The sequence below is a fragment of the Lissotriton vulgaris genome, chromosome 6 (assembly GCF_964263255.1).
Source record: "Lissotriton vulgaris chromosome 6, aLisVul1.2, whole genome shotgun sequence".
Taxonomy (NCBI): Eukaryota; Metazoa; Chordata; class Amphibia; order Caudata; family Salamandridae; genus Lissotriton; species Lissotriton vulgaris.
Window position 1 is genome coordinate 392454322 of NC_141694.1, and position 25287 is coordinate 392479608.

Below are 25287 nucleotides of genomic sequence, written 5' to 3' on the forward strand. Positions count from 1 at the left end.
CTCCATGTAGTTAGTGTGTAGGCATGTTTGAGTTCATTGTATTAACTTTCTGTGGTTGGCCTGGCCATGTGTTGTTGGCGGCCATTTTATGTTTCCCAGCCACTTTGCTCTTGCCATAGGCCTCCAAACTTGTGGCCTACTCTGCCAGTAGGCCAGAGGTACTTGTCATAGGGTCATGAAAGTTAATCAACTGTTTTTGTGGTGTACCCCTAATTAGAAAATCATGGATGGCTTGGTTTGATTTAGAAAATCTTATTTTTATGTGTGGGGTATGTCAGGTTTTGGGTGTCTGTCAATTTCTGCCATTAGGTAACCCTAGGAATACAGCTGGGGTAGTTTTGGTAACTTCGCACAGTGTGAGAACGTGACCTTACCTTTTTTGTCTTGTTCGCGCGCTCAATGTACTGGCTCGGGAACGCGATAACGACGTTTCATTCGATTCGCGCTGCCGAACACGCCGATTTTGCAATCTCGTGAACAATATGTCCTGAGTTGCATAAAAGTTCCTCGAAAATGTTTAATGTGTTTCTTGTGCTACAAAAAGTCCTCATTTATGTGTTATTTGGTTGTAGTTTTGTCTTATTGGAGCATGGACCACTTCCAGTTTCTTTCTGTCCTCTATGTAATGATTTCTTGTTTATGGTTGGGGTGACCAATTTGGGCGGTGCCGTGGTGTGTCCATTTTGTGAAGCTAAGCATTGTCCCTTTGCCATAGGCATTTATTGTCTGTCTTCTCTTTCTTTTCATGTAGTGGTGGGGGCCATTTTGTGTGTACTTCCTTTGTGATGATTCTGCCATGTTGTTGTTGGTGGACAGAGCATGTGGTGGCGGCCATTTTGTGTATGCTTCCTTTGTGACTGATTTTGCCATGTTGTTGGTGGCCATGCCATGTGGTGGAGGCCATTTTGGGTACATCCTTTTTCCATGTTGTTTTTTGGTGTTCAGGCCCTATGGAGGCGGCCATTTTGTGTGTCCTTCCTTGGTGCTTTTGTCATAGGCATCCAAGGTTTTTGGAGGTACTACTACTCACAGCCATAGGTGCATTCAAGTTAATCAACTCTTTTTGTGGTGTATCTTTAATTACATCGTGTATGGCTTTGGATTGCTTCATATTTTGTTTATGTTGGTACTTTCAGCTTTTGGTTGCTTGTGTGTAGCTAATATGGCACTCCCTGCCAGTAGGTAACCTTAGGAATACTGCTCGCGTACTTTTGGTAACCTCACACAGTGTGGACACGCGACCTTACCTTTTTTGTCTTGTTCGCGGCTCAAATTACTGGCTCGGGAACGCGATAACGACGTTTCATTCGATTCGCGCTGCCGAACACGCCGATTTTGTAATCTCACGAACAATATGTCCCGAGTTGCATAAAAGTTCCTCGAAAATGTTTCATGTGTTTCTTGAGCTACAATAAGTCCTCATTTATGTGTCATTTGGTTGTAGTTTTCTCTTATTGGAGCATGGACCACTTCCAGTTTCTTTCTGTCCTCTATGTAATGATTTCTTGTTTATGGTTGGGGTGACCAATTTGGGCGGTGGTATGTCCATTTTGTGAAGCTAAGCATTGTCCCTTTGCCATAGGCATTTATTGTCTGTCTTCTCTTTCTTTTCATGTTGTGGTGGGGCCCATTTTGTGTGTACTTCCTTTGTGATGATTCTGCCATGTTGTTGTTGGTGGACAGACCATGTGGTGGCGGCCATTTTGTGTATGCTTCCTTTGTGACTGATTTTGCCATGTTGTTGGTGGCCATGCCATGTGGTGGAGGCCATTTTGGGTACATCCTTTTTCCATGTTGTTTTTTGGTGTCCAGGCCCTATGGAGGCGGCCATTTTGTGTGTCCTTCCTTGGTGCTTTTGCCATAGGCATCCAAGGTTTTTGGAGGTACTACTACTCACAGCCATAGGTGCATTCAAGTTAATCAACTCTTTTTGTGGTGTATCTTTAATTACATCGTGTATGGCTTTGGATTGCTTCACATTTTTTTTATGTTGGTACTTTCAGCTTTTGGTTGCTTGTGTGTAACTAATATGGCACTCCCTGCCAGTAGGTAACCTTAGGAATACTGCTCGCGTACTTTTGGTAACGTCGCACAGTGTGGACACGCGACCTTACCTTTTTTGTCTTGTTCGCGCGCTCATTGTACTGGCTCGGGAACGCGATAACGACGTTTCATTCGATTCGCGCTGCCGAACACGCCGATTTTGCAATTACGCGAACAATATGTCCCGAGTTGCATAAAAGTTCCTCGAAAATGTTTCATGTGTTTCTTGAGCTACAATAAGTCCTCATTTATGTGTCATTTGGTTGTAGTTTTCTCTTATTGGAGCATGGACCACTTCCAGTTTCTTTCTGTCCTCTATGTAATGATTTCTTGTTTATGGTTGGGGTGACCAATTTGGGCGGTGGTGTGTCCATTTTGTGAAGCTAAGCATTGTCCCTTTGCCATAGGCTTTTATTGTCTGTCTTCTCTTTCTTTTCATGTTGTTGTGGGTGGCCAGGCCATGTGGTGGGGGCCATTTTGTGTGTACTTCCTTTGTGATGATTCTGCCATGTTGTTGTTGGTGGACAGGCCATGTGGTGGCGGCCATTTTGTAGGTACTTCCTTTGTGCATTTATCATTGGCCTCCCTGCTTTTGGTCTGATCTGATAGTAGGCCAGAGTCCCAGAGGTAGTAGTTAGCGGGGCTGCTTTATGTAGCTGTTTCTATTCGGTCTATTCAATTACCATCATTAGGGCATGTGTGTATGCCATTGCATTCCGAAATTTGTTGTCTGGGCAGGGGTGTAGGTAACTTTTTTGTGTGTGTAATAATTGTATGCCTTGTATGTGTTTTTGCAGTGTAGGTTTCCAACCTCTTAGCCATGGGGTATTTTGATTTTCCTTGCATTAACCTGTCATGTGTAGCAGGCATCCTCCTTTTTCTGTCCATATTGGTATATATAGGCCTGCTTGACTTTATTATTGGTTCTTTCTGGACTTCATGTGGCTGGGAGCTGTGGTGCTGGTAGTATTAGTCTTCTTTTTTGTGTTTTATACATTGGCCTGTGTGTCTTTCAATTGTTCATGTTGGCTTACTGCTTGTTTGACTGATGTTGTTCTGTCTTCTTTGCTTGTAGGTGCACAAAAAAAGACTGAGGAGGTGCTGGTTGTTTTCATCCATCGCCCGTTTTACTGCCAGACGGACGTCCTTCAGTTGTACGCCACGTGTGGTGTGTGACTCATCTGACCACACATCTCTGCAATTTGTGCTACTGAGTGCTGCTGTGTGCTGACATCAGAAGAAGATGGGCCCTAAGAAAGCAGGTACCAGGTCCTCCACCACCAAGAAAGTTGCTGAGAAGAAGGTACAGAAGAAGGAAGTGTCACTTAAGGCTGGTATGGACCCCAAAACCTTTTTTGGGCCCCCAAAAGCTACGCCTGCAGCAGCGGTGTCCGGGGTGCAAGCTGGGGCCAGCACATCCGCATTAGCGGGGGCAAGCCACCAACCCAGGGCAAAGCACATGAGGGTCGAAGAGGTAGCCAGCCTAGTGTTACAAAGCAGTGATACTGAGCCTGAACTAAACTTATCGCTGTCTCAAAGTAGTACACAATCCACGCAAGATGAAAGTGCTCAACAACCGCCGCCAGCAGTAGATGTTCAACAACCACAACCACTTCCCGCAATAGTTGTTCAACAACAACAACCAAATCCCACAATAGTAGTTGTTGAAGAACCACAGCCCGCTATAGTACTTCCTCAAGAACAACAACCACCATCTCCGCACGCAATACTAGTAGTTGTTCCTCCCGATGTCGGGGCAGTTCAGGAAGTAGAGCCTCATTCCGAGCAAGAAGAAGAGGAAGCCACTTCTGGAGGTGATCTACTGTCTTTCAATTTACGAAAGGAAAGGAGGGTTAGTGGCAGTGCATCGAGTTCTTCGCCAAGCATCCCTTCAGATGACCTTGATAATGAATGGTGTCCACCACGAGTATCTGAGCATTCAAAGGAGAGACATCCCAAGACCAGGCTAGGAAAAAGGAAGGATCCTTCAAGGCTTGAACTTATGGAGGTCGATGTAGGTGAGCAGGATACTGCTGGTGATAAAGACGGGTCTGACACTGACAATGTCATCATCACGAGCGTTATTCCTGGTGCAGAGGATGTAGAGACCAACATTTTCACCCTATCCAGAAGGGCTGCGATTAGTGATGAGCAGGTAGCACGTATAACTCCTACACACTCAGCACCCAAAGTAACACCAGCTCCAATTTTTTCATCAGCGAAGGCCCGGCAGCGTGCGACATCCAGCACAAGCGCCACCTCAACAGAAGGAGGTAGTGGCAGTACTAGTACTGAGCTGTCACATAGGGAAATTCAACAAAAATCCTCCAGTTCATCCGGCATTGGAAGTGGGTCCTCCTCTTCCTATGGCAGGAGACAAAAGTTTAGCTCCCCAGTCTGGGATTTTTTTACGGTTCACCCACATCAGGAGAACATTGCTATATGCACCATTTGTCATACCAATGTTAGTCGTGGTAAGATTGGTACAAACTATGGTACTGGAGGCCCAACGACCCATATGAAAAAAACACACGCAATTCAGTTGGAGAACCACCTTGCAAGCTTAAAAAATTTAAGCACTGGTGTTGGTGGGGATACAGTACTACAAGGTCCACTCATGGAAGAAGAGGGAGACGATGACCTTCTATCTGGGAGTGGTACACAAATGAGCCCTGTCGCCAGCACTGGAGTGGTGCAGTCCAAATCCTCCGCATCAGCAACTTCTCAGTGGCACCAGAGTCAGCCGGAGACACCAAGGAGTGCAAAGTCTGCGTTGAAAGGTGGTCCGTCTAGCAGTACAGAAAGAATTACCAAGCAGCTTACCATTACTGGCATGTTTAGGCAGGAGGGAAAGTACGAGCGGAACCACCCAATAGCACGTTTGTACAATGCGAAACTTGCAAAAATGTTGGCACTCGACCTTCTCCCATTTTCATTTGTTGAGGCAGTGGGATTTCGGGAATTAGTGGCAACACTCGCCCCAAAATGGGACGTTCCCAGTCGCTACTATTTTGAAGAGTTGCTATTCCAGCACTACACCACGACGTGCTGGAATTGATTGGGAAAGCCTTACAACAGAGTGTTGTCCATTGTATCCACCTGACAACAGACGTGTGGAGCAGTCGCGAAGCCACAGCAGATTACATGTGCATCACCGCTCACTGGATCCCTTTTGCAGGTGTGAAAGACAAGTTAACTTCAGGCCTTCTTGACGTTGCTGGGATTTTCAATGATACTCGCAGACATGCAACTGTAGCCATGTTTGGTATGAAGAAAAATCATACTGCTGAAAGCATTTTGTCTGACTTTAACAGCAAGGTCTTTGAGTGGCTGAAACCAAGAGGCCTTAAGATTGGTTTTGTTGCCACCGACAATGGCAGTAATGTAGTGAAGGCAATGAGAGATGGACAGTATTTCAGGGTACCCTGTTTGGCACACTGCATTAACTTAGTCGTGCAAGACTTTCTGAAAACTGAAGCCAAAGTCAGCAACATACTGACCATCTGCAGAAGAATATGCACGCATTTTAACCATTCTTTTAAAGCGCGGAAGCTGCTACGCGTCATTCAGCGGGAGCATAATTTGCCAGTCAAAGCACTGATCCAGGAGGTCCCAACACGTTGGAACTCTACTTATTTCATGCTTGAGCGTCTCTTTGAGCAGTACATACCACTGAATGCTTATGTAATGTCAAGAAGATTAGTGGATCCTACTGTTAATCTTAAAACCCTGACCGTTGAGATGTGGCAGTGGGACATCATTAAATGCTTGACAGAGATGCTACAACCTTTTGAGGTCTTCACACGTGCAGTTAGCAGGGAGGACTGTACTATGGGCCAAGCCATCCCATTGTTGTACATGCTCGAGCAACAGCTGAAGGAGGTCTGTGAAACATACGAAGGTGACGAAGAAAAAGTTGATGCATATACCTTGGCCAAGGCCTTAGCCAACCGCTTATCTGGAAATGCAAGGCTTCAAATGATTGTGTCAGATCCAAATTACATAACTGCAACAATCTTGGATCCACGGTACAAATTGTTTGTCAGCAGTAGCGCAGTAATTCCTTTTTCAGATGGGGATGTTGCCAATTACAAAACCTCCATAGCTGTGGAAGCTAATGATTTAGAAACTGAACGGCTGTTACTTAAAGGCCTGCCAGTGCCAGCCCAGGACAGTCAAAGTACTCCAGGCCATCCCCCTGAGGCAAGTTCATCAGAGCATGAGAGCAGTGTGTCCTCTTCCCAGCAGGCACCAACAGTACCAAAAGCAGCACCTACACGATCTGATTCAGCAGACACAGCCAAAAGCATAACTGCTTTTTTTCTACAGAAGGGGATGGGTAAGTCCGTTGCTGTTGCAAAGGGGAAAGAGGAGCAGCAATGCCGAGCACCAATGAACACTGAGCGGATGGTTCAGGCCTATCTGGATGACACAACAGAGGTGTTCATGGAGCAAAGCCCATTGGTCTATTGGCATGAAAGAAGGAGACAGTGGCCAGTGCTGAGCAGGCTGGCGATAAAGTATCTGGCTTGTCCTGTAGCCAGTGTCGCCTCTGAGCGGGTTTTCAGTGCTGCTGGTGCCATTGTGACATCGAAAAGGACCAGTCTCTCCCCCAAAAGCGTGGAGAGGCTGACAATGATAAAAATGAATCAACACTTCATACCACCAGACTATACTGTACGTGAATCAGAGCAGGATGAAGAAAGCGAGCCCGAAGATATCATCACTACTGTGTTACATGACCTACTTCTGTCCGAACCCCCAGAGTTTGAGGACGAGCACCTCTTCCCTGACCAATAGGCTTTTAAATTGTTACTTTCTCCCTTCTTTTATTTGTGTTATTTATTTTCTTAATAAAAATGGCTTTCTGGTGCAAAACTGCTAATATTAAAATAAAAACCACAACCAAATCCATCCCCACCACTCATTCTTTTTATGTACCTACTGGAGTTGCATGCCTGTGCATTTATTTTCACTGTATCTTTTTTATTTACCTCCTGGAGTTGCATGCCTGTGCATTTATGTTCCATGTTGACTGCACTCCTCAGAGTCTTGCTCCATCTTCTTGACTCCCACTCAAGTCAATACAATTCCATCTTGGCAGCCATACATTTGATGTTGTAGATGGAGTATAGTACAATAACAATAATGTAGCCTCTAACAGTCCCTCCATAACAAGTGAACCGTACATGACTACAGCCATCCTCTATTTCATTTGAAATCTGCAACTCACCACTGCCTTACTGAGTCTTAAGGCTACCACCTCTGTCTGCAGGCATTCATAGACGACTCTTCAGTGTCAAAAGAAACTTGAGCAGGCATCCACAACTGAATTCAACTTGTTGTGACTCGCATTACAAAGGCTCAGCAGCATCTGTGATCAATCATCTGACAGTGAAAGAGAAGAGCAAAACAGGTATATTAAATGAATGATGCCATGCATTGCATTGGATGTATTGTTTTGCTGACTCTGAGCAAATGTGCATGGAGTTGAAGTACACTAGTAACTTCAGACTCATGCGATAGCCATTTTTTCCATGTTATTTAATAATAAAAATTATTTACGCACTTGTGTTCCTACTACTACAGATGCAGTCAGGACTTAATTTATCGTAGTCACTCACTACAGACTGAGTTGCTGTTGCTGATAATGATGGTGACCACCATATCTTTGCTGTCAGGCAGTTGGATCTGAGCTGATTGATGTACGATGTTTCTTGGAGTGGAATACAAGGTAATAAATAAATACAAATAAGAGGCACAGCACAGTAGACCCAGGCTACTACATGTGTGTGCACTGTGCAGTGGTAGAGTACAATAGTGGTATGATTGATGACTGAGAATGACGCATTGATTTTGTTGATTAATTTTGTAAATGCTAGGTTGCTTTTTCAATTTCATTCACCTTTCTGTGGCTCTGTGAAATTTTTAGGGAAATGCAGTTTGTATTACGGGCGACCCTGTGTCGTCGTGGGCCTGTTCTGTGCTGGCTCCTGTCTTTTTTTGTACTTCTAAATTAATAATGATGTGCAACTAGTACACTTATACATATTGTATCCAAGCCGCCTCAGTCTGAAAGTTCTCTCATACGACTACTCCTCTTGTATTATTTTTTTTATCTTCACTGTATTACAATTTGTTTAGGTCATTCACATTCTTTTGTATTTGCCTTTTCTTTTTCAGGCTGGACGTTTTTCACCCACTGCTATTATACTATGAGCATCAACTCTCACCCTTACCACAAATCCTCATCATCAAGCAATTGGATGGCGGGAAACCAAGAATGATATTCAGCGTGTCCTTTTCTTACGTTTATTGCTTACATTAATTGGCTAGCGGATCAACATCATAAATCATCGTCTTCATTGTTTTGCTTTTGTTGTCTCCAATCTCCATGTGTACTGTTTTTCTTTCCCAAACCTTTCCCAAAACCCCCGTGCCCATCCATTCAACAAACCCTAACCCTCTTCCCCCGGGCTGCGTGGTTACATTGAGGTGTGATGTTTCTTACATTAAATATACACCAACAATTTGATCACGCGCTTGCTGGGGCAGATGTGGTTAAAGCAACAATAGTGAAATGTCAACAAGGCATGGCCAGGATCTTCTGCGGCTTCCCAACTCAAGCTCTGTGTATAACGCCAAATAATTTACCATTAACATCAAACAACAAATACATCTAATGAATTGGCGTAATTGTTTGGGTTTAAGTTTAAAGCATTATGATTTAGAAAAGTTTGACGTTGCCGTGAGTACTACAACTACAGTTGAACTTCTTATCTTCTCTTGCACTTAGTTTCCAGTCCCCAAAACCATTGTTTTGTTTCAGTTTAGCAGTTGCAATATTGGGTCAGCCGTGCAATGTACTGTACTTACTTATACTACCCCCACATTGTCTGTCACGCAAATGACTGCCTCTTTCTTTTTGTCTCTAAATGCTACTGGCAGGGTCTGTCTACTACTACTATCACAGAAGTTCAGAACCACAGATTCTTCGCCATTGTCTTGGGAAACAAATGCAGCCCTTGCAGTGCCACACTTCATCATAAATCATCATCAGCAATCACAGGTAAGATAAGTTTGCAGTGAGGTATAACGCAAGACAGACTGGTAGTTCCTCTAATACTACAAATATAACTCGGTGAGGGTTTACCGCATCTATCTGTCTGCATGTGAAAGATGTGGGCAATATATTTTTTTATTAGAAAGCACTGTCCGCCGACCTGCATGGCCAATTAAACCTTGCGATGTTGCACAACGTACATTATTTGGTGAAACAGTCCCCCCTCTAACCCCCCAAGAAACGCAAATGAACTTCAAATGTTTTCTTTTGAACATAACTTTGTGTCTTGTTTATTTTTAACATAATATAAATAAAGATGATACAAAAATAAAATATATATAAATCTTACACCACAGCTGTCCCTACCCGCCTCCCCTAACCCCAACCAAATTCCCACGTTCAATGTAATGTAAAAAACCCCAACAACCAATTCCCACCCACCAACAAAAGGATTGAAAAAGGGGCAAACAACAAACAGGGCCCATCTCAAAGCCGGCGGGCTTTTAAGTGTTTATCAACCATGATCTTCACTTGCTCCTCTATTTGAGTATTTGTCTGACTAGTCTGAGCCTCCAGCCTGGCTACCCGGAGGAGAATCTTTCTCTGGAACTGGCGGCACCTACATTGGCATGCATGTTGTTGTGGGGGGGGTGGACGATGCTGGAAAAATCTGGCGGCGGGCGGCTGCCTGACCACGCTGACGTACTCCTGCAGGCTTGGGGGCCGGTGCATTGAAAGAGGCAGCAGCTGCTGCCGCCGCCTCCTCCTCCTCCTCCTCGGCCTGAGCCACCAGCCGGCGGTAGGCCTCAACGATGGCCTGCAATTTCCGCTGCCGGGCCCGGACTGCCAACTCCTTCCTCGTTGGTTTTGAAGGAGTAACTATAAAGAAAGAGACAGAATTGTTGTAATCCAAAATCCCAGCAAATCAAGAACACAAAATGTATCCAACACATAGTGGGCGGCACAGTACAGTAGCACTAGCAAGCAAGCTGAGTACAAAAATGTTGTTTTATCTATCTTGAACATTCTACGTCTTATATACTTAATTTGTTTGACTTTTTGGCACGTCATTATGCCTGCCCTAGTAGCATAGCATGGGTGTACTTCAACGGTCACACACATATGAACACCTGTCTTTTTCATATCTCGTTTTTTTATATCATATACTCTGTGCTTCCGGGAAAAGTGAAAGTCTCAAACTAACATTAATTAACAGGGGCCAGCTAGTACTAGTAAATGTCTAGTATAGAGACTATCATTCTTTATATCGCGCAACAAACGTTAGGTGGTTTGTGTTTCGCCAGCAACGACCCGGAATGCATCCAGTCGTCCCCTCCTTCCCTTGCCTTTGGGTTTAACCAAAACACCGCTGCTGACACTAGTATCCACTATCAACTACCCACCGATATTGGATGTGTCTCCCACCCACGTAGGCAGCTGTGTTTTCCCCTTTCTATGCTTCCACAACAACCCACGCATCCGACTGCTATCAACCACCTGCATTGCTGATTCCAAAGTATCCTTCTATATTATATGATTGGTGCTTTTTCCTTGCTCCTTTCATCATACTTAAAATCAATCTCCTTAGTGTTAATCCATCGCGGTCATGTAATGTTGTGGATAAGACTTTTTTAGTCTGCCACCAACCTTTCACAGCTGAGTTGTAGTCACATTGAAGAGGCCTGTATAACTTATTTTATCAATTCTCGCCGGTGGTCATGCTATTGCTAAGCTTGGTAATGACAAAGGTGGCATGATATATTGTCCAGTAGAACTTCAAGTTCATTATAAATATCAGAGTACAGTGAGGAAGTTTTCCCCACCCACCAAGTAATGCGGATCACTATTGAATGTAACTTACCATCGCCCACCGTTGTTGGCTCCTCCCCCGCTGCTGCCGGTGCTGCTGTAGGGGCCTCTGGTCCTCCATTCCCCTCCGGGATCGCCTCTGCTGACGCCGTCGCAGCGCCGCTGTCCCCGTCGGCACTGGTGGATGGTACCGGTTCTGCACAAATAAAAATAAGTACACTTTTTTAGATGGATGCACAGCCCCCATTGTACTTGTTCACCAAGAATGGATTTCTGCAAAACAGTTAAGTACAACGTAATCAGTAGTAGTCCACATTGCCTAGTACAGCAGAGTAACTAACGCACTACACATATTAGCATTTATTTGTTATGGTATGGTACCCAAGCTGATCTCATCTATACTGCTACTCTAGTCCTTGGAAAGTTAGACTGAACCATGTAACCTAACCAGTTTGTACATCAATGACATGTTTACAGTGTTGCGCATGCTACCTCGCAGCTTGTTGCGCAGTACGAGAAGACGCCTTTGAGGCCACATGATTGTTCAAAGCATACACCTGAAGAGTTTGGAAAATAAAAAGGCCCGTATTTACTTTTTTAATGTGGATTGTGGAATCGAGTTTGCTTACAGCCTCAAGTTACACCTTTTTTTTAGCATGACAGCTAAAAACTTGCATAAATGTATGTAATTTTTTCATACTGTCTAACGTGCACCACTTTTGTCATTATCTTTCGGCAGATGAGAAGATTTCCTTCTACGAAGCAAAGATTTCCAGAGCTTACCAAAAAGAGGCATATGCAACCAGTATACGTTCAATGGTGAGGGGTCTCCGACATTTCCCACATTTCCCTATCGTGCACTGGTAGCTGTACAAATGTAGATTACTTTACTCAGCCTTTTTTAACTCTGGATTTTTCTGGTGGCCCTTGACGTATTTCACGGAACAACTTAAAAACATTGATGTTACTTACTTAGTTACTTCTAACAAAATAAAGGTTTTGAAGTACCACATTGACTCTGAAGTATATTTTCAGTGTCTGTTGTCTTGTAGACTTACACGAGAGAGTGAGCAAAAGGGGGTTACTTAGGTTATGGAATGTGTAATAAAAGCATTTGGCATCTTCGTATTGGGGTTCAGGAAAGGGGTAATTGAATAATTGACCAATGACTGAGCCCATATAGGTTGTCGTTCATTGAATTGTGGGTTCCTCTGAGTTCTGTGACTGAGGTGTAAGACTGTAAGTAAGTAAGGTCCAACCTGCCTATCACCAACATCCAATTTTGTGGTGCATACATAGTTATGTATGTGACTGCATAGAAGAATACCTGCAAGAGTAGTAGTGGTATACTAACGCTTACAAAATAGTAGACCAACATCTGGATGCATACTTGGTTGGTGTCAATTGGCAAAGAAGAGACATTACAGAGGAAAAAGCATAAGACAGGAGTGGACCCTGTGCCTTCCGCTATTCTATCACTGATTTTTTGAAAAGATTAATACCTTAACTAAAGAGTGGGCAACAGGGCAAGCTTACCTACAGACAGTCTAGTAGTAGCACAGAGAGTCATAGCATAGGCTCTTTGAAGGAACAGAAAGGCAGGGACAGATAGTAATACCCAAAAGTTTGAAAACAATCAAAATCAAACAAGCATTTGTCAAAATTTAGTTAGGTGAAATGTCATTCATTGGTTGGAAAAAAAAGCTCTGTTAGAAAGTTAGGGAAATATCATTGTTCCAAAAGAAAGCACTGTTGGACTTACTGGGGACAGCAGCAGGATCCTCAGTAGAGGAGCTCTGTGCCTGTGGTTCACGTTCACCCGCCGACTCGGTCCCAGCCTTCTGCTTGCCCCTGGGTTCTGTGGTTCATGTAAGAAATAATAAAGAAAGAGAAAAACATTGAGTGCTGTGAAACATAGACAGCATTTCAAAAACCGCTGCTACAACATTAAAAGAAACAAACATTGGTCTACCAAATGACTACTGCCTTGCATGATTCACTGACTAGTGTATATATACTTGGAGAAAACAATCAAATGTTCCATAAACATTCTGATTGCAGATTACTAAGTAACACAGAGGCAGTAACACCTGAACAACACCACCGATTCAAGAATGGGGTAATCAATTATCTGTAAGTAGCCATTTCTTTTTAATTTTTTTACCAGCAAAATGCATAGATCACAAGGAGGAGACATGCTTAACTTTGTGCATACTACTAACACGAAATTGTACGTTCATTGCATCATATTTTGTTTTGCTACTGACTGAATGCTACTGCTGCCCTACCCACTCAATAAACAAACTATATCAGTTCTATGGAGGGCTGAGGCAGGGGCGGCTCTAGGCTCATGGTGGTCCTGGACTCCTGGCCAGGGAGCGTAGGTGGGGGCCCCGGAAGAGGAGGTCGTGCGGAGCACGGAGGCCAGTGAAGAGGGGGGAGTCAGGGTGTTTGGAAGTGGAACAGAGCCGGAGGCACCAAATCCCTGCCAGGGGCCGCCACGCAAATATGTATCCATCCTCTGAGGATTATTAAATTAAGGATATATATTGGTGGGGTGGCCCCTGGCGTTTGGTGGCCCTGTGCAGTTGCACAGCTTGCACATGCCTAAAGCCAGCCCTGGCTGAGGTAAGAAGAACAAAGTAACTTTTGCATTCATTGCCAGAGGAGGATTCATGCAGAAGAGAAGGCCGTGAAAAAAAAATGATACAATATGCAAACACGTACAATTATCCATCAACGGCTATTTCACTGACAGGCAAAGGAAGGACAAGACTCTATTAATAGCACTAACTAACTTCAGTTCTCTACAATAAAGAAAATCTAACACCAATAAACAGCAAAAGCTAGCGCCAAATTGAACACGCAAGAGTCAGTGAAGATGAAGAAGCGCAGCACAGACCAGTGTCATACAATTACAGTAGATATAATAACGGAATACATCGGAAATGTTACTAGGAGCACCAGTCATCGCGTTACTTATTCAGCCAAGATTTACAAAGATACAATAACAATACTTATACTACTATAGAGATATATATTATACACACACTTTTTTTTTTTTGGGTAGCCACTCACCAAGACCCACGACCTCGACGCCAAGCAGGTCCAACAGGTCCTGCTCCCGGTCCAAAATGTCTGCCCAACGGTGGGTCAGCTGATGGTGGGTACGCCGGATACCAGAGCAGCGGAAGACTGCCCGGCGCACCTTCACCCACCGCCGGAGACGCTCTTCAATATGGTGGTAGCCGGAGCCGGGCCTGCCACCTGCTGCCAACATCAAGGGGAGGTAGCGCTGGATAAAAAACACCAGGGCAGCCACCTCCTCCTCCCCAAAAAAAGTTGGGGGGGCCTCACCCCTAGGGGGCGCATTCTGCCGCAAGGCAGCCGGGTTTTTTGGGGCACAGGCGCCTTGCCCTTTGAGCCCCCGCTGCTGCTGGCGCCCTTGACCATGGTTCTGGGCAGAGGGGAGAAGAAAAGTTCAAGACAAAAAGGTAGGGGAAAGAAGAAGCAAGGTAAAAGAAGGAAGTAAAATAAAGCAATAGAAAAGTTGTAAAAGTAGAAATAAAATGAAAAATATAAACCTAGGCACAGAGAGAGATAGGTAATAACTAAAGAAAGTTTGAAAAAGTGGGTAAAAAGACCAGGATTGAAGAGATTTCACCAAGACGCAAAAGTAGGCCCAAAACCATAGCCAGAGTGTGTGATCCAAGATGGCTTCTCCCATCGCGACCGCGTGGGTAGGTTCGCGCGATATTTAGCGCGATCACGCACTTTTGTAGTGCGAACGAGAAGATGAGTTCCCGAACATGTCTTGCACAACGCGACCATGTTACTTGTGACCCGGAACAGGAAATAAGGGAACACAAGCAGGCGGGACAAACCTCTGGTGTAACTTAGCGCGCTAGCCATCCCGAGCATGCAGGCAACGCCCCGAACACGCGCACCGCACTCCCGAAGACAAAAAACGGCGCGCGAACGGGCCTAGCAAGCAACTACGCATGGCTGCGGAGCTACGCGTAGTTCGTGGAGTGCAACTACGTCTTCGCGTAGCTCCGCGGAGTCCGACTCCGCGAACTACGCCCAGGGTTAGTTGCTGCACAGGTGGCAATAATACAGGTGCATTAGCACCTGGCGCATAAGGCGGAGGTAATTTCAACAAATGGGACATTAAAGGATCTTCATCAAGATCTTTACGCTGTGGAGATAACACGGGATAGCACCTATCAATTGCCATCCGATGCTGTCTTTCTGAGACCTCAATCGCACAATAAGTCTCATCGCCTTTAAATTGCTGGGCAGCCTGTATAACTATCATATCTTTCATTTTCCTATCCCTTTTTGCTTGTTTAATTGCTCTCGCTTTGTCTTCCTTACGCCAAAGGCGGAAAGGGTCAAACATTGCCCGACTGGCTTTTCTTTTGAACAGAATTGCTTCTAAATTATCCTATATATCGGGCTCAAAGCTTCCATTTTGTGGCCACCGCAAAATACCATCTTTCTTCGTGTATCGGATCCATGCCTCATTAAAGGCAATGGGACCAACACCATGTTTGAAATAGAGCTCATAAGTGGGAGTTCCAACAGGAGGAATCGGACATGAATCCTCAAGCCGGGAATCTCTAGTACAGCAAAAACAACAAAATGTCCTAAATCCGCTCAGACCAGGCCTCTTAAGCACACTGATCCGTTTACCAACTTCAAGGAGTGAAAGCAAAAAACACAGTACAAAGGTACTCACCCCTCTGCTTCAACTATTGCAACAGACGAATAACAAAAATCAAAAACAAAACAAAGAAGTGGGTGCTACCCACGAATACTTAACTAAATGGTCTTCTCATGTCAACAGAGGTTTGTCTAATGTCTTGCGATACCAATCATCACCAGAGGGTCCAAGGCAGGGCGGTAGTCAGGGCAGCAGTCATCAGCAGACAACAGAAAGGAGTAGCCGCGCTACAAAAGACCTTCGGTCCGCTTAGACGTACAGGGGTCGCTTGACGTGGCTCGCGAATCCTCCGTAATTTTCCTGCTGGGCTGCTCATGATCCTCGGGCTGAACCACTACCACTGAAACCGCCCCACGTTGAGCGCCAGTTTGGAGAACCGGACCTTATAGGCCGGGCGGCGCAGGGCACGCCTTAATCCCCGAGTTTACCTGCCTTGTACAAAACAGAGACACAAGACACTCCGTTGAGCGTGGAAACCAGGTTTTTTAGCTGCAGCTAAGCACAGTTGTCTCAGAAGTTACAATCAATGTGGATTCTAAGGAGACTGCCACTTCAATCCGTGGCGCACAGTCTTTTATTGGAAAACATATTTACAATCATTTACTCCTTTCGCATATAGAACGGACCAATGAGAAAAGTTGGAAAACAAGATATCAGGTGTCTCAAATAAGCCCCTCTCTCAGACCCCGGGTGCTACCCTCCCAACAAATTAATCAGTGATGGCGTCCACAATCCCTTCTTGCAGGTGGCAGGACATATTTGTGTGCCTCAAAGAATAACTGGGTAACAAGAGAACTTAAGGAGAGAATAGCGAAGGCCAGTAGGATAAGATAGTATAAGGAAAGAATAGGAGAAGGCAAATAGTCAGCCGAGACAGGGATCAATTTAGCCAGACATGGAATAACAAACTCAGCCAGGCCCTGGCATCAGGTTTCGTAGACAAGGGCAATGAAGTTACTTTTTAACTGAAAGGACACATAGCAGCTGGAAAAGCAAAAGTACATCGTTGGCAGTGCTGCCTGAGTGAGGGCAACACAAAATGGCGACAAAGCACAAAATGGCGGCTAGATACGGGACGAAATCCAAAATCGAAGAACCTCAACTGGAGAATAAACAATCACACCGAAAAAGACCTGAAATGGACGGTAATTTCAAAAGTTGAACTGGGAAGTATAGGTGGTGATTTGGAGTTGAAATTGACACGCAGAGAAGCTCTACTAATTGTTAAATTCAATTCAGCACTTAATGGATTAAATGAACTCTCTGAGATTTACAAGCTATGAAAATATTTTGGGACAGCCAATGTAACATCCTGTGATAACAGCATATTCAATGGCCAAATTGCTGATGACCATAGTGTTCCACACGTTGCATGCTAGTTGGAGCACCAAAACCCCATTCTAATACATCTAAGCTCTATTATCAAAACGTATATTACCTTAAGTTAACTGTGCCAAAGAGTATATTCTATTAGGAAAATCAGCAGTTCTTACTTTGATTATTCAAAAAAAGACTTAGAATTTTCCCAAGAATTATCGTTACATGGATTCGGTACCTATTTTTTGATAAACAGAACTACATCACCTATATTTCCTACCATCTGGTTTGAATAGTGCGAGAGAGTTCGTGGATTGAAGATCCACCACAGAAAATAATTGTCGCTTTTTAAAGTTGACAAATGGATATATTTCGTATTTTTTTGGAAGCCAGCGTGACTTGCACGGTAGCAGATAGAAAACAGAACTACACCCCAAATAATATCGAGTGTTTGGAGATCACCTGGACCAAACATCATCAAAAAAGCTCTGGCAGCTCCCAGACCTGGAAGCAGCTGCCCGCAGTCCTTGCAAATATTTGAGTGATACACGGAGAGACTACGGCCTCGTAAACTGAAGGTAGGCAGAACATTGCATGGTGCAGGTATGTTGATAGCTAGGTTCCGCGGGATGGCAACGGATTGACGTTCTCGTTTATTTTTCAGTGCAAAGGAATTATATACAGCGAAAGAGGCCACGGCACACTTGTGATTCCCCCGCAATGAAAGTTGAAATGTAAGTCCATACGCATTGAATGTAAAGATAGAAGTTGAGGGCATTACTAGTAGAGCAGGTTTTAAAAACAGCTCTCGTATTTGGTTTTTTCTAGCATAATATCGAGGAACTTTGGCGGCATTTGAATATCCTAGCTCGCTAAAAGTAAGTCTCCAGGGGGGTCACTTTTCAAGTCGGTAAATATATCATTGAATAACAGGAGTTTAAATATTTCCATTATGATCTTGTAATTTCAGATTGAGGTTGTTTTTCCAGTAGCATATAGATCGGCTGATCTTTATAAAAGAGAAAAAGGTAAGCTTGAGACCCCAGGAGGGGGTTAGAGAGGAGTAGTTTAGTCAAACAGAATAATTAAGAATGTCATGTGGTTTTTGTCATTACAGCTTGTTGGTCCTGAAGAGAACACCATTCATTTGGGGTGTTTCAAACGCGTCGACCTGCTTGTTGTGACCTATAGAGTGAACCAGAATCATTTAAAAAGTGTTTGATTTTCTCAATAATCTTGTATTTCATGCACCATAGGTCTAGTGATTATTTTTCAAACTAAAATGTTAATGTTGAATATGAATTTACACTGTTCTTAGTAGTATGTTAGGATGAGTGTGTGTGTTTGCTGAATGTGGTTTGAAAGAGTAAGAGTGTTCTTTGGATTTAAGGTGAAATACCAAAAGTAAAGTTGGGGGATCGATATTAGAATGTATTCTGTATTGTATAATTTGTGATAACCATTATAGAATTGTTAATTTAATTTTGACTATGGATTAAAGAATTTTCAAAAAATAAAAAAAGTAGGGGCTCATAAGGATGACGGGCGGACTAAGTCCTATTGGTTATTGGGACCGCCCGCTATAAGGGCGGGGGTCCCTTGGGGGGGATTAGGATGCACCCACCACTGTGGTGGGCGCATCATGCATTTTAGCATTGTGGCGGGCGGTGCTCTCAGCACTGCCCGCCAGAATGCTAAAAATGCATGTATGCATTTGCATAAACAAAGCGGCATGCACCGCCCGGTGGCTGCCCCTTTGTTTATGCAAATGCAGGGGGGTACCACAGGTACCCCCGTGTGCACCCCCCACCTCTCCTTCACTCTGGGGGCTCACAGGGGGCACCCCAAAGTGAAGACCGCATGCCTTTCCATGGCGGCATCGCTGCCACGGAAAGGCATCTGAAAAAGTCCATGTTAATATGGCAGGCAGTGTCTATTAGACACCGCCACCATTGCGACCAGGGCAGAAAAGCAGCGAACGGTCTTTCCGTTCGCCGCGGTCCCCGCCGCCATCCTAACATGGCGGGGGGTCATTTAGGTGAGGATGGCGGGCGGATTGCCCCCGCCAGGCCGGCGGTGGTGTCAAAGCCCAGCTCACCTGAGTTTCTGTTCAGTTCTGATGGAGGTTGTAGACAGTCCGACCCCACCTTGAAACTGCTTGTTCCAGCACACTAGTTTTAAAACAGTGCACTAAGAACCAGAAGCTCAAGGGAAGGGGGGAAGTGGATACAATAAAAAAAGAGAGACAACACCGTTCTTGCGTTTCCACTGTAGAAGAGCTGCTAAAATCTGTGGCCCTCTCTGACTTCTGTAGAAACTGGTGCCTGATGAAACATAAACAAAGAACAGATAAGTGCAACCTATCCCTAAATGTGTTCCTGACTAAACCTTAACCTGCTACGAAAGATCTTCTGGTGGATCCCCTCCGAGACCAGGAAGACCGTCACCCAGGCCCTCGTCACCAGCCGACTGGACTACGGCAACGCCCTCTACGCCGGTACCACCGCCAAGCTCCAGAAGAGACTCCAGCGGATCCAGAACGCCTCAGCCAGACTCATCCTCGACATCCCACGAACCAGCCACATCACCGGACATCTGAGAGACCTCCACTGGCTCCCCGTCAACAAAAGAATCACCTTCCGCCTCCTCACCCACGCACACAAAGCCCTACACAACCAGGGTCCGAGCTACCTCAACAGCCGAATCAACTTCTACGCTCCCAATCGCCACCTCCGATCAGCCAACCACGCCCTCGCCGCCGTCCCCCGCATCCGAAGAGCGACTACGGGAGGAAGGTCCTTCTCCTACCTGGCCGCCAAGACCTGGAACTCCCTCCCGACCGACCTGCGTTTGACCCAAGACCACCTCGCCTTCAGGAAGAAGCTGAAGACCTGGCTGTTCGAGCAGTAGCGGCACCCCAAGCCCCCCCCCCCCCCAGCGCCTTGAGACCCTACGGGTAGTTAGCGCACTATATAAGTATCACTGATTGATAATCTTATTAGAAATTCTCTTCTAAAAGTACCTCTTGGATCCTGGTCTCAAGCTTCCAGGTTTGTAATGTGTTACTGTTCTGGGATGTGCTTTGTATTACTGTAAAACTTCTGTAAAATCAAACGAATATCATTATCAAAATTACCAACGTCTAACATTCACCTTACTATAATTAAAGCCAAAATTCTTAATAGCAAACTCGCTTTTCACACATTTCCAGACTTTTCATAAAACAAATACTGGACTTTTACATCAAAATACAGCAGGTAATTTGTGCAAGTCCTTGATTTACTGTTTGCCTTGCTATCAATGGTTTCCTCTGTTCGATTCTTTAAAAAGTTCCATGTAAAACAATGTTTTACACAAAGTATTCTTGTAACAAAGGGTTTGAACCACAAAGTTCATGGGAGATATCTTGTTCCAAATTGTCTTTACATGAATCCAGAAATCGTCAATAAAGTTCCTTCTGGTAATAAAAGGTTTTGCACTTACTTGTTGCTGAAAAGGGATATTGATCAGTCTAACTTTGACCTCTTTCTCTTTTGCAGGTCGATTGCAGTGGACAGAAGAGGGGCTGAGGCAAGAAGTAGCCGGAAACCAGAAGAAGGAAGAGCCAGAAGCCGCGCCCATTGAAGTCAATGAAGGTCTGGAGAGAGCAGGAGTGCCAGCGCTGAAGGATCTGTTCTCAGGTAAGTGGGAGGTAGACGAGCACAAGCACTAAGTGAGGCTCAGGGGCTGCCTTTTATAGACAGGGCTGGGTGTGGTTCAAAGAGCTGGGTGTGGTTCGAAGAACTGGGTGTGGTTCTCACAAGCAGGTGTGCAGAGCTTCAGTTATTATGCTAATGAGTTGAAGTAACGCATGGCCTAGGGAGGAGTGTTCTAAATAAGCCTTTGTAAAAGCAAAGTCCAATGTTTTCTAAATAAGCATTGGTAAAAGCAAGGTCCAATGTGCAAACAAGACAGCAATTTCCAAACTTGTGAATACATTGAGCAGCATATACAGAAGTCTTAGGGATGGGCTGAGATAACAAGAAAGGCTTTCAGTAGTATGTTTAAAGAGAGCTATTACAGAGACCACTAGTGCAATGAGAGGGGACATGCTCTTTGCCGTGCCCAAACCCTAACAGGTGGCTACCGCCAGCCTGGCGGGGGCAATCCGCCCGCCCTCCTAATGGGCCCCTAAGAGTGAAATAATAAAGTAGTCACGCTTGTTTAGGTCAATGTGGCCTTTTTGAAAAGAAGGTTGTAAGTTTCTATCAGTAGCAGCTTTTTGTTGTTTAGGATTTGATGTGGCTCGGCCCTACTGATTATGAGCCCAAACCCTGGTTGTTTCATATGAGGAGATAACCCTGGCAGGACATTTTGGGGCAAGACAAGACCTTTGCCAGGCTTGTATTCGGACATTTTTTGGCCTCAAGTGAAGACAGCCTCAGAGACATTCTACTGATCCTGTACCACCTGTCAGTCCAATGGGAAATCAAGGAAAAAGCAAGAAGCTCCACTGATCCTATTATCCGTCACTGGCACCCACTTTCAAAGGATGGGCGAAAACATCATTGGATTCTGGGACCCCAAGACAGCCCTAGGTAACAGGTTTGTCCTGGCCTTGGTGGACCACACCACCCACTACCCAGAGGACATCCCTCTAAGGTCAGTGACTGAACCTGACCTGGTTTCAGCTCTGATGGGGATCTTTACCTGAAGAAGGGAATGTCTGACAGAGGCACTAACATTATGTCTGAGTACGCGAAGCTCATATGGAATGATTGTGGGGCTGCTTAAATGTTCATTTGGAGAGATCCAACAATACTTTGAAGGGCATAAATATGGACATTCCTGAGCCCATGAGGCACAAGTGGGATATCCTCCTTCTAGGCCTTTACTTTGTCTACAGGGAGGTGCGACAGAAAGAAGTAAGGTTCTACCCCTTCAAACTCCTCTATAGACACCCTGTTAGGGAGGGATGGGAGCAAGCTCCCAGGAAACTCCCCCAGGATGTGCTCAGCTACATGCTGGCCATCCCCAGCCAGATGCACCACTTCTGGAAAAAGGCAAAAAGTAATAGAGAGGCCAGCCAAGAAATCATGAAACTCCGATATGATCAAAATGAGTTTCTGCCTGGCCAGATCATGTGGGTCATGGAACCAGTTGAGACTAGGGGCTGTATTACAGTAGGAGTGCCTCAAGAGTGCAACAGGTGTTTGTGCTAGCTTTGCACACCCTGGGACACTTTGGTATTACAGAAGGGGTTGTGCCTCCCCTCTGTAAAGCCAATAATACAGCACCAGCGCTATCATCAGAGGGCATTCCTGTCATTTGCATGGGGCATCACTCACTGTACCCACCTGCAAGGGGATCTCTAATCCCTCTTCAAAGTGGTGGCAGATTGCCGGTGGCACTGTTAAACATAGAGCGACTTCAAAGCAGCTGCTCTGTTTTTCACCTCCCCTCAGGGCAGCATGAGTTTGTGGCTGCTCTCGGGGCAGCATACTCACAATAATGTGGCACACTTTCCTGGTTAGTGATGGCTGCACCTTTTGAAAGGTACGCCCAGCACTAACCAGGAACATATGGCCCCAGGACTCTTCAGTGCTGCTGTACTGGCCCATGCAAAGTCAAGGAGCCTAAAGATGAGACCACCTACTTGGTAGATATGCCCTAGCAACCTCTTAAGGGTACTCCATTTAAACAAATTCAAGCCTACTTTGAGAGGTCTGAAGTAAGCATGTTCCTTGTGACAGATGAGGGAGTGGATGAGGAGAATAAAACTCTCCCTGACCTCCTCTGTGCACAGGAACATGATGGGTCAGTAGAGAGTGTCAACCTCTGTGCACCCTGACCCCAGAACAGTAAAGGGAATGTTACCAGTTACAGAGACAGTTTTCCTTAATGTTCCCACTCACCCCTGGACTCACACATCTGTGCATCCATAATGTTGACACTGAAGACAGCCCCCCGTGAATAACAAATGTACTGGTTGCCGGACAAGGAAAGAGCCATCTTCAAGAAGTAAGTCACCAAAGTGATTAGTCATAGAGTTGATCGAGAACTCTAACAGTGCCTGGTCCAGTCCTGTGGTGTTGGTACCAATGGCTGCCCCACTGGGCACCACACCCAAAGACTGATTCTGCATAGACTATACAGGACTCGACTCTCTCACCAGGACTGATGCACACCCCATCAACCCCGAGCTGATGAGCTCAATGATAGACTGGGCACTGCCAAGTTCCTCAGTAATTTTGATTTGACATCAGGGTACTGGCAGATCGCTCAGACTTAGGGGCCCAAAGAGAGGTCCTTATTTTCAACACCAGAGGGCCACTTCCAGTTTTGGGTGATGCTTTTTGGATTGGAAAATACACCTTCTACCTTCAAATGTCTGGATAACAAGGTCCTGGCATGTAAAGAGGCTTTCCATGCCACCTGAGTAGACGACATTGCTGTCTAAAGTTCCAGTTGGGAGGAACACCGGTATCACCTACACAAGCTGCTACAGTCCCTGCAACAGGCAGGCCTGACCATCAAGGCCAGTAAGCGCTGAACGGGCCAGGGTTCTCTGGTGCATTTGGACCACCTGGTAGGTAGAGGAAAGGTGAAGCCACTTTGTGCCAAATTTGGAACCATGATTTCCCCAAGGAATTCATCATGCAAATTGATGCTTCAAGCATGGCATAGCATCAGACTTAGCTCAGATGAATGAGGAGGGCCTAGACCAACCAGTAGTCTTCATTAAGAGGATGTTACTTCCACTGGAATAGAGGTGGAGTTCCTCAAAAATAGAAGTTTTTGCTGAAGTTTCAGCACTGCATATGTAGAGACCATACCTGTCTGGGACTCACTTCTTAGTACAGACAGTCCACAGACTCCTCAGATAGCTCATGCAGAGAGGAGCAACAATCCCAACCTGGTGAGGGGTTCCACTTCCCTACAGGGAATGACCATTATTGTGGAGCATGGGCTGGAAACAGACCATGCCAATGCTGATGGTCTCACCAGATTCTTCCACCTTAGTGAAGAGAACTTTCAAGGGGTTAGGTAGGTCTCCCCTCTTTCAGCTGGGGGCACATGTTAGACCTGACAGCCCTAGGGTAGTCTTCCCACAACGTTTTATCTGCCTCCCTCTATTTTTCTAACATTATTTTTGCAGGCTTATTTATTTATTTATTTGGAGAATTTATTGAGCGCACAGCTACTTCCAATGGAGGTGTCCCAGCGCCAAGGCTGCAGAGAGAGCTCATTTGCAGATGAGACGGGCTAGGTGTGGCTGAATAGCCAGGTCATCAACACTTTCTTAAAGGCTGATTCTGGTGCGGCACTGCGGATATGCAAGGGCATAGCTTCCTGGGCTTCGTGGTACCGACCACGACGGCTCTGCCGTCTAGCTTGGCCTTATAAAAGAGGGAATCGAGAGGAGATTCAAGTGGTTAGATCTGGAGCGCGGTCGTGTCGGAAGCTTTGCAGTCTGCATCTCAGGTATTGTGGAAATCCTAGTCCTACTGGGAGCTACAACTTCCTCACTGTGAGGATGGCGTTCATAGATGTTTTCATAGATGTTCAATCAAGGAGCTAGGATGCTAAAATCCCATATGTGAAGATTACGGTGTAGTGAGGGTGCAGCGCAACAAAAAAAGAGGTAAACTAGCGGTTAATTGAAACTGCCTAGGAAGATGCACAAAACTGTCTTTATTAGAATGCTCTCACTGGCAGGGTTAAAAAAGCAGTGCAAGGAGTAGTATGGATGTAAAACTACTCTATAAACGGGTCGACATGTTTCAACCTATTTGATCAGTACTCTGTATAAGTGGCTTTCTTCAGGACCAAAAAGAATGTTTACTAAAGCTGCTACTAATACCATACAATATGATACAATATGATAGTAAAAATGAATAAGAAAAAAGCTACAACACCATTAGTCCTACGTAGTGATGTCAGGTATTACTGTTACTATCTGTAAACATAAGAGAGAGAAACAAAGAGGATTGCACAAAATCAATTACAGTGCTACTCTATTGACATATTTCTGTTCATCATATTGTAAATAGCCATCTATTAAAAAAATTATGTTGTCACACTTACCATCACTAGTAGGATAATGTGCCTTACCTCGACCTGGCAGGCAGCCCAGGGAAGGAGGCCCTGCTCTGTGGGAACAAGATTTACTGTCACACCTTGACCATCACTCTTGGTTGACAATACTTAAAAAATGCTCTAGTGTGTCCAAGTTTAAAAAGGTGTGTCCATACCAAAATAAAAAAGTTCAAACAGTCTCACTTGGGATCTCTGATGATTCAATGAATATGTTAGGCTTTCTCTCTACCAGTTAAGTTAACCCAGTTTA